Genomic DNA, 15342 nt, shown 5'->3' with positions numbered 1-15342 from the left:
CGCGTAAATGCTATGCCATTAGCATACGCAATCCAACGGGTTCTTCTTAGGTGCGTGGTGCTTCACAGAACCTTTTCTTTTTCAAACTACCGGTAGGATCCTAAATTAATTTATACTATGGCATTCCTAAGATTAGTATCCTTCTATCCTTCCCTTTCCAACCCATTCCTTCAGTTCTCCGATGTTTTTTTTACGTCCATCTAAGTAAGTCCTTCATATCTCTAGGTCATTCTCAAAGGACCTTACCATCAATTTCCACACTATTATATCCTAAAATTTTGCCAAGCTTTTGAAATTACTATTAAAGGTGGTCCTTTTCTGGCCTGAGATGCTTCACACTTCCCTGTCTCCTCCGATTCTTCGTCACACCTCCACGTTTCTCACCCTACAAGGAGGTAATATCAACCACAAAATATTTCTTTCAAATATCCTCCATAGAAACTCCACCTGGGTTTTCCCTCCGTAAATAAATTCACTCGAAAGCATACACTGTCCTGTTACCTTTTTCGTGGATGACGGCGCATTGATGTAAATACTCTCCCCATGCTACAAGAGTCCCTCGATATCCTTTCTGCCGCCGACCCTGTTGGGAAGACGACGATCCAGACCCTGAGATCCCCTACCATCCCTCACGGCCCCCTGTTTATTTATCTCCTTTCCCGCAACCCGACCCGCCTGCCCCCCGGCGGGGGTCGGAGGAACCCAGCATCTATTCTCCGCCCACAGCATCCCTAATGCCTCCTTCCCTTCACCGCGCGGCGGTCTGGGTCCAGGGGCTCGAGCTGCAGATCCTCACTTCACGGGTGTTTAGTCACGCGTCGGCGAGTCTTTGGGAGCCTGCATGGGGGTAAATATTTTCAGAAATTCATGAAACCATTTTCATGAACCAAAACATCCCCACGTCGTACTACCAAAAAGCACCATGGATACGAGTCTAATTTCACAAGTGAAAAGAAGACATCGTTGACTTCCAATGGTTTATTTTCTTGGTGAGACATACTTCTAAACGTAGAGATTATTTTCAAGTACTTGAAATTATTTTGGTACTTCAAAATAACCTCTGTGGATCGAAACATGTCATACCAAGGAAATAAATCAGTGGAAGTCAACGAAGTCTTCTTTTCTTTTGTGAATATCAACTACCACATAGTTGAGCCTGATACGATTGAACGCATTGAGCTTGATTTTGCTGCAGTAAAAAATAATCTATTGCAGACAATATGAATCTTTCTCCTTACCCATCAGTACGAAATATGTACCAATCACTTAAATGTGAACAATGTTTTATCAATAACTAAGTAGCCTTAGCGACTATTTTGCATCGATTTCTTCTTTTCTTGAAAATGTTTACTGGCCCAAATTCGTGAAAATATTTTAATTTCGAACTCAATGTTCCTGATGTCACACGGCCCGTAAAAATATCCTGAATACGTTGCTGATTGCATAGCGTAATAAAACTGAAAATCATATATCCGAAATCCAATACGCCTTTTGATATATATAAGAGAAGATAGTTAAGGCAATTTAAAATTCTCAGAGGTATTGTAACTGTCAACATTCAGTCAACAGTTACATGAAGCCATTCGTTTTAAGACTAAATACTCCATAGGTGTACACTGTGCAATTAACTCAGAGAAAGGGAAAACAAGGCGGGCTACATAAATTTATTATGCCCTCACGATAGACATGGAAATATGACCTAATTTCGTTCACTGTCAAGAGTGATTTGTTCTTCAGAAACGTGAAAAGAAATATTACCTGACACATTTGCGTGTTTTAAGAAGATGAGGGTTTTAATTGATATTTTACTTTCTGTAGGAAGCCCGGCAAAGTTATTTTTGTCACAACTCATACTGACAGGTCAAGCCCTCTTTTTAAAATCTCAATGGTATTATTTTTTTACTATATTTTACTGTCACTGTTATGTTGAGCCAACTGGTAGTTAAAATGTTATTCTCAACCTAATCATGTTCTCCAAGGGCATTAGAGTGAAAGCATAAATGGCTTTATAGTGCAAAAGCATAAATTTTAGTCTTTCCAAATCTAATGCGTTTACATGAAAAAATAATCGACTCTAAAAGAACTTGCTACGACTTAAGGAGGAATTTACACAAATAGCAACACCGAGGAAAAACATATTATTTTCACTATGCGTTCCTATTTTGAAGGCGTCCTTATCGAAAACTACCATCCGCGCGTTGATGGGTCTTTCCGTGGGAGATTCCCCGTACTCCAACACGTTCACTCGGGGTAACTCAATCAATGAATCCAAGTTATTTACGTTCTGCTGCTCACCACCTTGAAAGCGTCAGCAGAAACGGTGAAAGGTAGAAATAAAATCAATAACTTTGCATTTCAATGGGCTAAAATTTATCGCAAACAGTTTCAATGGCTTTTAAAGTGATTTTAAGGCCTTTTGAGTTTATAAATTATATATTTGAAATATTATTAAATATATACCATAAGAACTCCATCCTCAGCAGAAGAAGATTTTAATTGCAATGTGACCCAAATGTTTTCAAGGGAACGCTGATTTGTAACGAGAGCTTCATCATATTATTTTACCCATTTCGTGAGTAAAAATATTTATTTCTTGTACACCTTTCCCCATTTAAGAATGCCATAGTCCTAGAAATGTATGAATTTTTTTAAATATATAACAAGTTATAATTTTCAGGAAACTTTTAAACGTTAAAGTTGCCCTTCCAAAGCTTAATATACAAAATATGGGTTGGATGCCGACCGGTGTTTTGGATGCCAATTGATTTTTGATTTGAGTATAACATATGATCTCACCAATTTTATTTCTCTGTTCCGCGCTAGAGTGTCTTACGCAATAACTTGTATCATCCCATTCTCCTTTGTCTCTTAGCTATCCCTTTAAAGACGGAACTAATTTACCGAATGATTCTTATCATTTTTTGCGTATCCTAATTATTTAAAAAACTAATTAAGACATACCATAAGAGAAAACCCAAAAAATTTTAAATGCGTTTTCCAGCGTGTTCCCAAGCACGCCACAAAATTTTACTATTGCTTGAAAATAAATTCACACTTTACCAATAACTAAATTTAACTATGTAATATATATTGTCAACTTAGTAAATATTTGAAATGTTATTAAATATATACCGTGAGACTTCCATTCTCAGCAGAAGTACATTTTGTACGCAATAAATCCGATTTTTTTAAAAGGACCGCAGATTTGTAACAAAGGCTTCTTCATATTATTTTACTCATTTCGTAGGTAAAAATATGCATTTCTTGAACACCTTTCCCCATTTAAAAACGTCAAAAGTCTAAAAATTTATCATTGATTTTAAATATGCAACTAATTGTAACTTTCAGGATAACTTTAACCTTTTGTACATATCAACGCTTGTTACTGGAGAGCAAGTGTAGGAAGAAAAACGAATAAACCGCAAATTCACTACAGAGGTGATGAAAATAACCAATTTTGAAAAGTTATAATTAACGATCAATGTGTACACAAGTCATGCGATTCACTTTAAAAATATACTTCCATACTTTCTTTACATAAGGATAGCTATTAAAGTAATCACAGATACGAAATAAAATTTTCATTAATTTTTAGAAATCTTTTCCCGAATTGGAAAATTGGACTGCAAACTGCTAACCCTTTCAAACCCAGAGCTGCTTCTGGTAGTAATCAAATTTCAAGATTTTTCATTTTGAAAGCCTGAAAATTATGCTCTAAACCACAATTATCGTGGTAGCTAAATATTTCGTCATTACAATTCAATACACAAAATAATGCATAGTTTAGATATTTCCTAAATATAGTGGAAAATTTATGCTTTTTTGATATTGCTTAATAGCAACAATGGGTTATGATGGGTTAAAAGAAGAATCCCAATACATTTAGTAAATTCATTGGAAATATTGCAATTTTTCGTTTAAGTAATATCAATAGCATCCACCACATCGTGCCACATGCAGCATACTCTTTTGTCGCAATAAATACGATCCCTTCCTATATAGTTACCAATTCAGTAGGTTAAGCTCTCTTAACATTTATAAGCAGTTAAAGCTCTCTTAACATTGATATTTTCATCGTAAAAAACAGCGCGGCTCTCACTTTCGTCCTGCCTACGAAAAAAAACACTCTGACCATCTTGAGCCATAATTCTGACATTTTCGATGCGCAGATTCACACTCCAAGGGGCACGAGGATTGAAAGCATCCTCAAGGATTTTCTTTCCGTCAATTCCAATAGACTGGATCTCGCGAAACCCTCTTCTTCACCCAGGACCACATTTTCTTTCATCTCTCCTCACATTTCCAACCCGCTGGAATCTCCTTAGCAGACCGCCACCATGTTTCGCATCGGCATAAGGGTCCCGGGGGATGAAACGTTAGGGTGGAGCCTGCAGGGGGTGTGGATTGCGGACCCTAGGGATGGGGAGACAAATACAGTGACGAGGGGCGCCCGCTAGCATTCCAAATGGTCCACACCGCTAGCTTTTTTCCTTACGGCAAAATGCGTCGCCACAAACTGAATCTGTCGACAACCTGCATTACTCTCTTTCTGATCAAAAGATGAATAGCATTGAAAATCATTTAATCTATTTTTTAAATTTATTCTTGCATATTGTATTTGCTTTTGTAGGGAAACCCAGAGCATTAACAAACTTTCAGTCAATCATTCATTCTTTTATTCCTTGTGCCAAGAAACTTACGCGAACGACTGTGTTGGGAATCTCAGCTACCCAATTTATAATTCATAAATTATAAGTTATATTTTAATCTTTCTTGTGATTCAACACCATGGCTCTTTTTTAATGATACAATATCTTGTTTTGTATTATTTATAAATACATTGTAGGCATTATTTAGTTTTTTACATTTATTTTGAGCGAAATGATAGGAATCTTTCATATTTTTATATTGTTACTGTACGTTGACTAACGAGCTATGAAAAAACGAGTACAAAAGGTAACATCATGTACAATATGAGCGCTATTGAAGTTATGATACAGTAAAATTTATCGCATTCAACTTTTATCCCTGCATTCATATAACAACAAGGTTTTTTCTTCCCGCCAACAGCGGTGCGGGGTGACTGTGTAACCCCACTAAAAAAATGAATTTTTCGAAAACAATGTAATTGTTAAAAAATCATTCATGCCTAAAAAGCGAAAAAGTGGTTGAGCCCAAATACAAAAAATAACAAAGGGGAAAAATTAAAAAAATATACAAAATTTGTTGTAACTAACCCCGCAAAGTCACGGAAGGGTCAAACATGCACGCAAACGCTAACAAACTAATCATCAGCGATCATGTCATCTTAGATTTTTCAGTTTCATGTTTACCCTAAGAAGAATCCTCGTGCTGCCACAATGATGGCGCGAGATGTCCCCTTCCAAGCCTTCCGAACCATTCCAGATCCCTAGGGATTGCATATATCATGCAAAGACCCGTTGTTCCGTAATTCCTCCCCGGATTCCCGGCCCCACAGAGAAGACGGGGTGAAAAATTCCATTGGGTCGCACACTTCTGGATCGTAACCCCACGAGGTCGCAAGACTGAATTCCACCGGCCAAAGAAATAATATTTTGACCAATTGAATTTTTCCGAGTGAAACTGAAAAGCAAACCAGCAAAATATTACGTAGAACCAATTGAAAATAACTCCTCTAATGGATATCCAAACCAACACGGATGGTTTAAAAATAATCTAAAAATTAAATATACCGTCGTAAAATTAATGAGGCCATTGAACCTTCATTACCCTGCAAAAAATTCAAAATTTCCTTACGTCATCCCTTATCTCTACGTAAGTCAGTACGGGACTAATGATTCCACACCATACAAGAGGGTATAGTGCAAGATTAGGTCCAATCGTATGCACGTCTTCTTTTTCAAAAACATGAAAAACTAGGAACATAATGAATTCGATAAATTGTTATGAAAACAAAGTCATTTGGCTGCACCCAGAAAGAAAGCCCCCAACCTAAATAATTGAAAATTTGCACCAAAAAAGTGCTCGCCGATTACTTTTGTTTTTAAAGAATTTCTGAAGGTGACAAAGTTTGAATTAATAATTATTATACACAGACAGACATGGACACAACTCTGTCTCGAAATAACAATAACTTAAATTGAATGTGCACATATTATTTAATGATCTTTCTCCGTTATTAACGAGCGGGTATTCGTTTTTATAACGTGTAATATTCAATTTTCAGTGATTTGACTTTTAAGGAGAATGCTACTCCTGCATACTTATGTGTTTTTTCTCCTTTTAATACCTCAATGTCAATTTTAAAACTCCTCTTCGTAATGATTTATTCTTTTACCGACCATCAAAACGGTCGTTAAAAGTTAAATACGTATTCAACGCAAGTCAGTGCAGGACTAATGATTCCACATAATACAAGATACATCCTGTGCATAGCCGATCAAAAATCCTTATTTTTTTATGAGCGTGTAAAACAGTCGCTGGTTGAAGAGCAGGCATATATGCAATGGAAGTGAGAGATACGGTTATTTACAGATGTAGTTACTTCCAAGTTACGCGCAATATCTCCGGTAAAGGGTTAAAACCTGTATCATAATTAGATGAGAGGCTTTGATTTCCAGTTTATAAAGAGGCGTTTTACACGACTGTCTGGTTCCTTGCAATGGAGCATAAACTCCAATTGAATCGATCAAGGGTCACAGTAAAAGAAAGTGCAAAAATTGCTTGTGAAACCTACTCATACTGCTTGGAGCAACCAATTCATTGGAATCAGATTGGCGGACTATGTGGAACATTTAAGTATTATGCATTCCTAAAATACTTCGAAAAATTCCACGAGACTTTTGATACGATCGTTTGATCAAGATCAATTACGTATTATCTTAATTATGAGGCTATATACGTCAAAACCGGTCGTAAAATTGTTCAAAGGGTTTTAATAATCTTCAAGTTATCGGAATTTGCAAAGGCTTCACTGAAAATGGTAAAAGGCGAACCTAATTCGCGGAATGTGCTCAAAGGCACAATATTATCTACGTGAAACGTAATAACCAAGTAGTTACACCTTCGCACTATATTGATATTTGTGTTACTTGGATAACGTCTCTCCAACCTAACTGTTAGTTCTTTTGCTACACGGTGTTTCGAGAAATTTTTTGTGGATCAGTATGAAAATTTATGCAGGTATTTTAGTGGATTTGAAAAAGAAGATAATATGAAGGAGTTTTTCATGTCCATTCATTAGAGTAAAAAGTTATTTTTGATTGCTGGAGAACGCCGATCATTGATATAGTATTCGGAGTATTGATTCCATTGAAAATGACTAATGTCAAACACCGAGTAAGACCACAAAACTGACTCCAAAGGTAATGTTTTGGCGTGATTTTGAGCCACTTAAACAAACTGCGCCCGGGGAAATTTGTATCTATTTACTACATGATCGCGTCTGTCGCAATTAGAAAAATGCATGCAATGAAAAGGAGCAAAGTAGCAAAAAATGACTGTTAATTCTAATATAAAACTGCAACCTTAGGCTCGCAAAGATGACAATTTTTTCTACAATGGCTTGGCAAAAAAAGGGATCTTGGGGCTAAAAAATTAAAATTGGGGTCAACACGCTTTATCGGCGAAGAAATCACGTGGTAATTGGAGTGGAGTGATAGGGTGACATTATATGAAGTCTTCCACAGCAGGATCAAAATCTAGTTCCTTTAATAGTACAGTTGCCGAGAATGCACTGAAAGCGGATCAGTCGACGAATCCCAATTAACGGGAGGCCAAACGAACACAGTTGATCACCGGGAGATTGCAGCGCCAAGAATTGAAAGCATTTGCTCGGGTCAGTTCCACGTGCCAAATCCTATTAAGAGTGCTGCCCTGTTGGACTCCCAAGTGAGACGAGTATGACAAAACGAGTGTAAATTTGCTCATTTGACGGCGGAATTTTCACGAGTAAATATCTGTTTGAGAAATATTTGATCGGGCTCAAAACTGTTAGTGAAGGAGCGTGACCGCGAATTGACCTTCCAGTCACTTCATGGGCAAACTCCCAGTTTGCGGTGTATGTCCCACAGTGTAAACGGCCCTTGGGAAGAGAGAAAGGAAGAGAAATATGATACCCGCATTCATTCCTCTGGGCATCAAGCGCACGGCTCTCCAGAGACGGAAGGAATGCGTTTTCACAGGGGACTAGCCTTGATGGTTGGCCGACGCAAAACAATGATTTAGAATAGCAACGTTTTGCTTCATACGAACTGCACAATAACCGCATCCGGTGAACGATGTACGCGCATCAAAGCAGTACCCTTTCGTTTTATTTATTTATTAAGCATTCATGAAATATAAAGTGAAATGTAAACGTTTGCTGAAACAATAACTTCGGTAGAATGCGGTGAACCTCTATGGAAAAGAGCAATGTTTGCTTAAAAAGCAATTATATTTTCCACTGAAATCCCAATATTTTTCGTCGCTTTCAAGTTAAAATAAGGGAATCTATGAAGTAGGAAAAAATTATTATCATAATAAAACCTTTGAAAGCACTCGAAAAAAATGTAAAAAAGGGAACGAGTGGTTTGAGTAGTTGAAAATAGGTAAATTTACAATAAGTATATAAAAAAATCAAATTTTTAATTACATATAATCGATTAACTTCACCAAAAAGCAAGTATATAACATCAACACGAAACTGACATTTACGTCTCTCATAGTTAAACTAGTCACTAGTTTGTTACCAGCAAAGTCCATCCGTATCCATCGTTCCAAGACATAATTTAAAATGAAATCTTCTAGAATTTAAAGTGAAATTTCAACTGCATACTTTTTATTTTTTGTCGTATTTGCAGCATAACGCCTTGCCGCTGGTATGAGTAATTTGACCCATGCTTGAATAGACAAAAAAATTAAATTTGAAAGCATAAAAATAAACGTTAGATAATTTACTTTAATATATGCTACCACGTGTACTACAAATAGATACACATAAACAAAGTTTTAAGCAAATGAGTGCGTAACATATCACCTCAGGAGCACCTTGATGATGGCTTTTGATATTTGATTGGTTTCGTCCATAAATAAAAATACATGGCAAATTTATCTCGAACCAGTTTTAAAAGTAAATTCAAGACATATCAAAACAGTTAATGGACTAGGTTTCTTACTAAATGCAGTCACATTGTTGGTACCATTAGGTAGACCAAATTCGCGTAATTAAAGCCAAGTATTAATTTTAATTTCGATATGTTTTGTCTCCTTATCAAAACAATTTCATGCCATAGGTGAGAGTAATTTTACTTGGATTTAATAAAGTTTAATATATAATTTTAAATCCTTAAAATAAACGGTGTGCTGATATTATTTTATTCAAATATTTAGTCGTCACGGAATGAAACGTTAGAAAGGTATGAAGAAAAAGGTAACATGAAAAAAAACCTCCGCAGCACCATATTTATTTACTTAATGCAGCCCAAAAACAGCGCAAGGTAATTACAAAGGACTAACAATAAGACAGAAAACAATGAAAAAATAACAATCGAAACGTAAACAAAAATGAACAAAATAATATCCAACAGTAATATCAAATAATAGTTGCATTCATAGGGTGGTACGAGGAGGAGCAGGGGGAAAATTACGACAAAGATTGTGCGAGATAGATGAGGGATTAAAAAAGCTATTGATAGCTTTATAGATTGGATTGGTTTCGACTACAAATAAAAGTACACGGCAGCGCTATCTAGATCCGGCCATGGTCAGTGCACAAGTCTTGACCCCATCAATCGGCATAGACGGCCGCTTTCTCCCTCTCAAAGCGCGATATCCGTAGAGGCCAGCCAACCACTTCACATCCCCCCTCTCATCTCTACTGCAACGTGAGTGCACTCGGCAATGTTTGCCCAAGCGAACGCACACAGCGAGTGCCCGGAGAGGGAATACTGGCCGCAGCGCAGAGTACTTAAGGCGAGGAAGGAATACGTGGACCTTGCGTCCATTGTTTGCGGCTCTTTCCTAAATCCCTTGACTCCACGCCTACTTTCCCTTGCGATGAAAGGGTTTAACCGGAGCCGGAATAATTCTTTTACCCACCACGTATGCTGAGCACATGGGAATTCAATCCCCGATTTTCAAAGCCATTATAGTCACTTGTATTTGAGGGCCCAAATAGTGCAGTACGTGGCAGAAAAGCTGGAGGTATTTCTCATACCTTTGATAAATTACATCAATTTGCTTAAATTAAAATATTTTCAGCCTAGTGAAATGGAGATTTCTAAGTTTATCATATATATTTTCAGTAGCTAGCCATAGCTAATTTATGCGAAACTCAAGCAGTTATTTTTCACCGTAAAATAGAGGACTGAAAACTCCAATTTCTCTCTCTATTGAACTTATATTTTTCATAGAAAAATTACAATTATATTCAAGGTATTAAGATGCTCTCCTTTTTATTTTTATTTACAAATCCCCTATTCATTCATCATTATGGTTTCGTTTACAGGTAGCATAACAGCCTTTCAAATATTTACTCTCTATTTTCTTACTACACTTTATTAATATTCACTCTTAGTGATTTACAATTTACCTTCCTATATTCAAAGATCCTAAGTATTACCAATTAGGAAGTGACCATTTCAGAGATTTGATTAACTGTTGAGGGCTCAGTTACGATTTCCTAATTTTGTAATCTAATATACCTATCTATCCACACCAACTTTTCTCATAGCCAATTCTTAATAATAAAATTGATTGTAACCCATTGTCCAGTAAAATGAAATATCCTAAATTAATTGCAGATATATATTTGAGAAAACAAAAGATGATCAACATCTACATACCACCCTGCAAGCCGCCTCAACAGCCGTGTGGCAGGGGTGTAAGGACACCAGCCTTCTATATTTCAAAAGCAAATGCTCCAACAAAATTACGACTGGCCTTTTTTATAGTCCATTACGGTTCAGGGGCAAAAAAAATCCAATATCTATCCGTTCGGCAAACTATCTCTCTGAATTTATCGCTTCTGTTGGACCTGGATAATATAATGGGGCTCTTAGATGATGTTCTCTGAGTCACTCCTAAAGATAAATATTCTCAATCGCTCAAACTATCTAAGCCTAGCATACATCCTCCGAGTATCTGGCGGCTCCCAGCCTAATTCGCTTAGTATCTGGTTAACGCTGGTAACGATGATGTAAAAAGAGAGAGCATAAGCAAAATATGATAGGTAGAATTTAGTATTCACACAATGACCATTGAAATGTGACTGGAGGTATGCACCCAAAGTATAGCGATGTCAGGATGATATCACGTTTCTGTAATGATACTCCGAAGGAGACGAAAGGGTCCAGTGCTAATGGCAAAAGGGACGCTTTGACCCCATCCAGGGTGAACCACCCCGAGGTCTGCGTTCGAGCGCTGAAGAGAGAAATGGGAGGGAGATAAAGGGGAATGCAAGAGTCGATGGAGACTGACCTGAATGACCGAAGTCTTTAGCACACAAAACGAAACGAGTCCTCCAATCACTTGTAAGTTGACGCAGATGCGGAAGAGTAAGTTTCACATAAGTGGCATACAGTATTTAATTTATATATAGGTATGCCATGTGTTTCACGCCGACGATATCATAGTTTTTAATATTTCCTAGGCAAGGTTCTGAAGATAGTGAAGCCACTTTAACTCTCAACATCAACCAGCACTACTTATTGATGATTAATAAAATTAATGGAACTATTAAATTACAGTTCCAATCAATAGTTCAAAGCCAAATTTTCATAAGGGAGGACTAAAAGTTCCTCCTTTTCCATTGGTATGAAGACGGTTTTCCATTAATATAGAGCGTCAAAGAGTAATTTTACCACAGAGCATCATCTTCGATCATAATACCAGTTAAAACTAGTTAAACCAAAGAAAAAAAGGAGGCTAAGAAATAAGTATAGCTTAGAATAGTATCGATTCTTTCATTATGAATACATTAATTGTCGTGTGCAGGGTACCACCAAATTTTACGGCAAACAATTGAGATACATTTTACTAACATTGATGTGCGATTCAACCCTTACAGGGACCTGCGATACTTAAAAATTGCATGAGTGGTTAAAGAAATGAAGATTAGTGAAATTAATGAAATGCGTCTATTAAAATACACGTTTAATATTCCTTCGAAAAATAGATATGAAAATTTAAAAATAATGAATATTTCAAAATAAGAAAATGGAACGATGGCAATATCTGGATAGAAAATATATTGTTCCCTTAAATGAAAAGTCTTGGAAGTATGGGTAAATTGACTTTCAAAATTATCAAATATCCGTCATATTAAGTTCTAAGAGTTGTATGATTGTGAAACGAATGATATTTCTTAGCAATGTCACACTCCATGAAAGCATGAGGCATGGCATGACGAGTGCCGTTTGCCGAGAGTTACGATATTCTTAAACATCAGCTTTGCTTTTCCATTGAACAATAAGTCAGTTCAAGCTAGAACGCATTGGAAAATAATTACATTAACCCATTAGTGCATAGCGTACGATATATCGGACGTGTGTCATGTCTCACTTAAATACTTCTCTAGTCGATAAATTCAATGAGTCAAGTAAAATATTAGTGGGGGGGGTGAAGACAGACATTCATTTGTACTTAATACAGTATTAAAATGTAATTAAAATGTAGCGCAAGTCAACTGGAGCCCATAAAAAAATAAAATACACACGTCCGATATATCGGACGCTATGCACTAATGGGTTAAGAGAAGAGACAGAATCAATTAAACTGTTTTCCAAGTTGGAGAGAGCGGGGTGGATTTGGAAAGCATTAGTTTTGAAACACCTCGGTACATTGTTCAGCATAGAATCAGCCATTGATGGGCAATGCCACGCGGTATTTATTTGTAGAAATCTGGTCGAAATAAACTTCTGCTTTCACTAAATTTCAGGAAAATTGGAACACTGAGTACATCTACGTGTGGCGAATAAGCGTCCAATTTTACATCCTATCCCGTAGAATGCTGGGCAAACAGACATTTTTTACCACAGTATCACTCGTAGAGAAGATAGCCCAGAGCCGTTCAATGATAACGCCATTGCAAGAGGCAAATTTTACTAGGGATGCAGCACGCAGAATCGTGTGGATTCCACTGCAACGCTAAACTTCCTGGGATTTGGCAAACGCTTTTTGACATTTAATTACACCTTATCTCTTGCACGTTGGATTTTACTGCTTGGAATTCAGGATTCTACCTATCTAAATGCGGGGAGTAATCTCTGGGACTCGCATCTAATGATTAGGAATGAGAGTTATGGTAAGTGGCTATTGGTTCCATGCCATGACAACATTAACGCTGGACATGACAACATGACAACAATATAGCGCTTGTAGTCAACATGATTGTACTAATGATCATAAGTTTCAATGAAAATTTCTCGCTAAACATGATTATCTTCCTCAGACAGTAGTCTATTCAGCCCCAATCATAGTATCTCATTCACTATCTTTAACTTTCGTAAATTAAAAGCTGTGAAGTTATGCATCTAGAAAAATATACCGGAAGCTGTGGAAGAACTGAAAAAATTTCTTTGATAGGTATTTTTCACTAGGAAATAATATGTAAACATTTTGTTTAAAGTTCATGTTTGGATTTACGAGAAGCCTTTCCTAATGTATCTACCAAAGGATGCATACTTTAAAATAAAATAAGAAAAATATTTTACTGAACGCCTTGGTATTGGATTTCGTTTTTTCTCCGAACAATAAAGGCCTTTCCTTAATGCTGAGTGGGAATCAGCAGTCACATAGCTCTAACCCTTCTCTCTTTATTTCTTCTTTTTCATATCAGGTAGTGATCTAACACCCCCTACCGATAGTGGCGTAGCCAGGGGGGAAATCCAGGGGGTCTGGACCCCCCCTCTGAAATATAAAATCACAATCATTTTCCTTCATAAAAGAAAACAAAACATTGAAAAATCATGAATTTAAAAAATATTCCTGTAACAAATGAAGTTTTCGATTATTAAAAGTTTTAAAATTAGTTTAAAACCCATCACTTAGTACCCTGTATTTCAAAAATTCCCCCCCCCCCCCCAGGTTTTGGAACCCCCACCCGAACGAAATTCCTGGCTACGCCACTGCCTGTCGTACACCTATTGAGACGGCTTGAGTGGTGCTATGCAGTGGTAGATGTAGGTATTTTGTTACGTAAACAATAAACTAGTTACGGCTCCCAAATGAATCGTAAATTATCCACCTCTCCATTGGAACTGGGTGTTTGCAATGCGCCTTAGTATATTTTCGGAAATATTTTTTCCAATAAATGCGGAACGTTGCATCACCGCTCTCACCTTGTTCTCCAAATCAAGGGTTTTGGGTCCCCTCGCTACCTGCATTGAGCTCACCAGGCTTAAGGACGCACCAATGACATAGCCCTGCGCTAAATTTAAAAGTCGTTTCAAAGTCAGTTAAGTGCGACCCATAAAATGAGGACTCATTGTTCCGTTCAAAGGCTCTCTCCAAAGGAAATTTTATTCCACTATGGAAGCAAAAAGAAAAAAAAAGAGACAACGAACAGCCAAAACAACTCCAGCCTCGCTTTCTATTCCGGGCGTCTATCGATGATGAAATCAAGGCCACAAACTTTTGTTCGCATTTTATAGCCGAAAGGGGAAAAATCTGCATCAAATAAAATAAAACTCGTGAAAATAAGCCCGACTTCCTTTCGCTTAAAAATATAAAATTTCGTCCCTTTCTCCTTTTTATTCTCTCAACTTTGTACCGAGAGCAAAAAAGCTGAATTGGGCGAACTGCACGAAGGACTGCATGCGTGTTTGATGGAGGTTGCCAGAGATGCCCAGACAACAAAATCGAGTTCCCTTGGTGCAGGAACAAGACAAAAGGTTCAGTGGGAACTTATGAGTGACTGGGTTATTTGATGGTCCATGTTGGTCGAAGTTTCATTAGAATTCTTTTCTAGCATCGTCAGGGCCGAGGTAGGTAAGTATGCCGGAGATGTGTGAGGAATCTTACCTTAGCACTGGAGATGGTAGACAAGAATTCTTTTCTAGCATCATCAGAGCCGAGATAAGTATGCCGTAGATGTCTGAGGAATCTTACCTTAGCATTGGAGATGGTAGAAAAGAATTCTTTTCTAGCATCATCAGGGCCGAGGTAAGATTGCCGTAGACGTCTGTGGAATCTTATCTTAGAACTGGGGATGATAGACAAGAATTCTTTTCTAGCATCATCAGGGCCGAGATAAGTATGCCGTAGATGTCTGAGGAATCTTACCTTAGCACTGAGGATGATAGTAAAGAATTCTTTTCTAGAATCATCAGGGCTGAGGTAAGTATGCCGTAGATGTCTGAGGAATCTTACCTTAGCACTGGG

The 15342-nt window shown here is 37.3% G+C and overlaps 1 protein-coding gene across 1 annotated transcript in view; it reads left to right on the top strand.

The window, feature by feature from the left end:
• LOC124164947 (putative protein TPRXL) overlaps positions 1-15342 on the top strand; it is a 754627-nt gene that overhangs the window by 83764 nt on the left and 655521 nt on the right. The gene's annotated exons all lie outside the window — the stretch shown is intronic.

Source organism: Ischnura elegans, chromosome 9 (genome assembly GCF_921293095.1).
Source record: "Ischnura elegans chromosome 9, ioIscEleg1.1, whole genome shotgun sequence".
NCBI lineage: Eukaryota > Metazoa > Arthropoda > Insecta > Odonata > Coenagrionidae > Ischnura > Ischnura elegans.
Note: the sequence above shows the minus strand (reverse complement) of the source record. Positions and strands in the feature narration are given on the sequence as shown.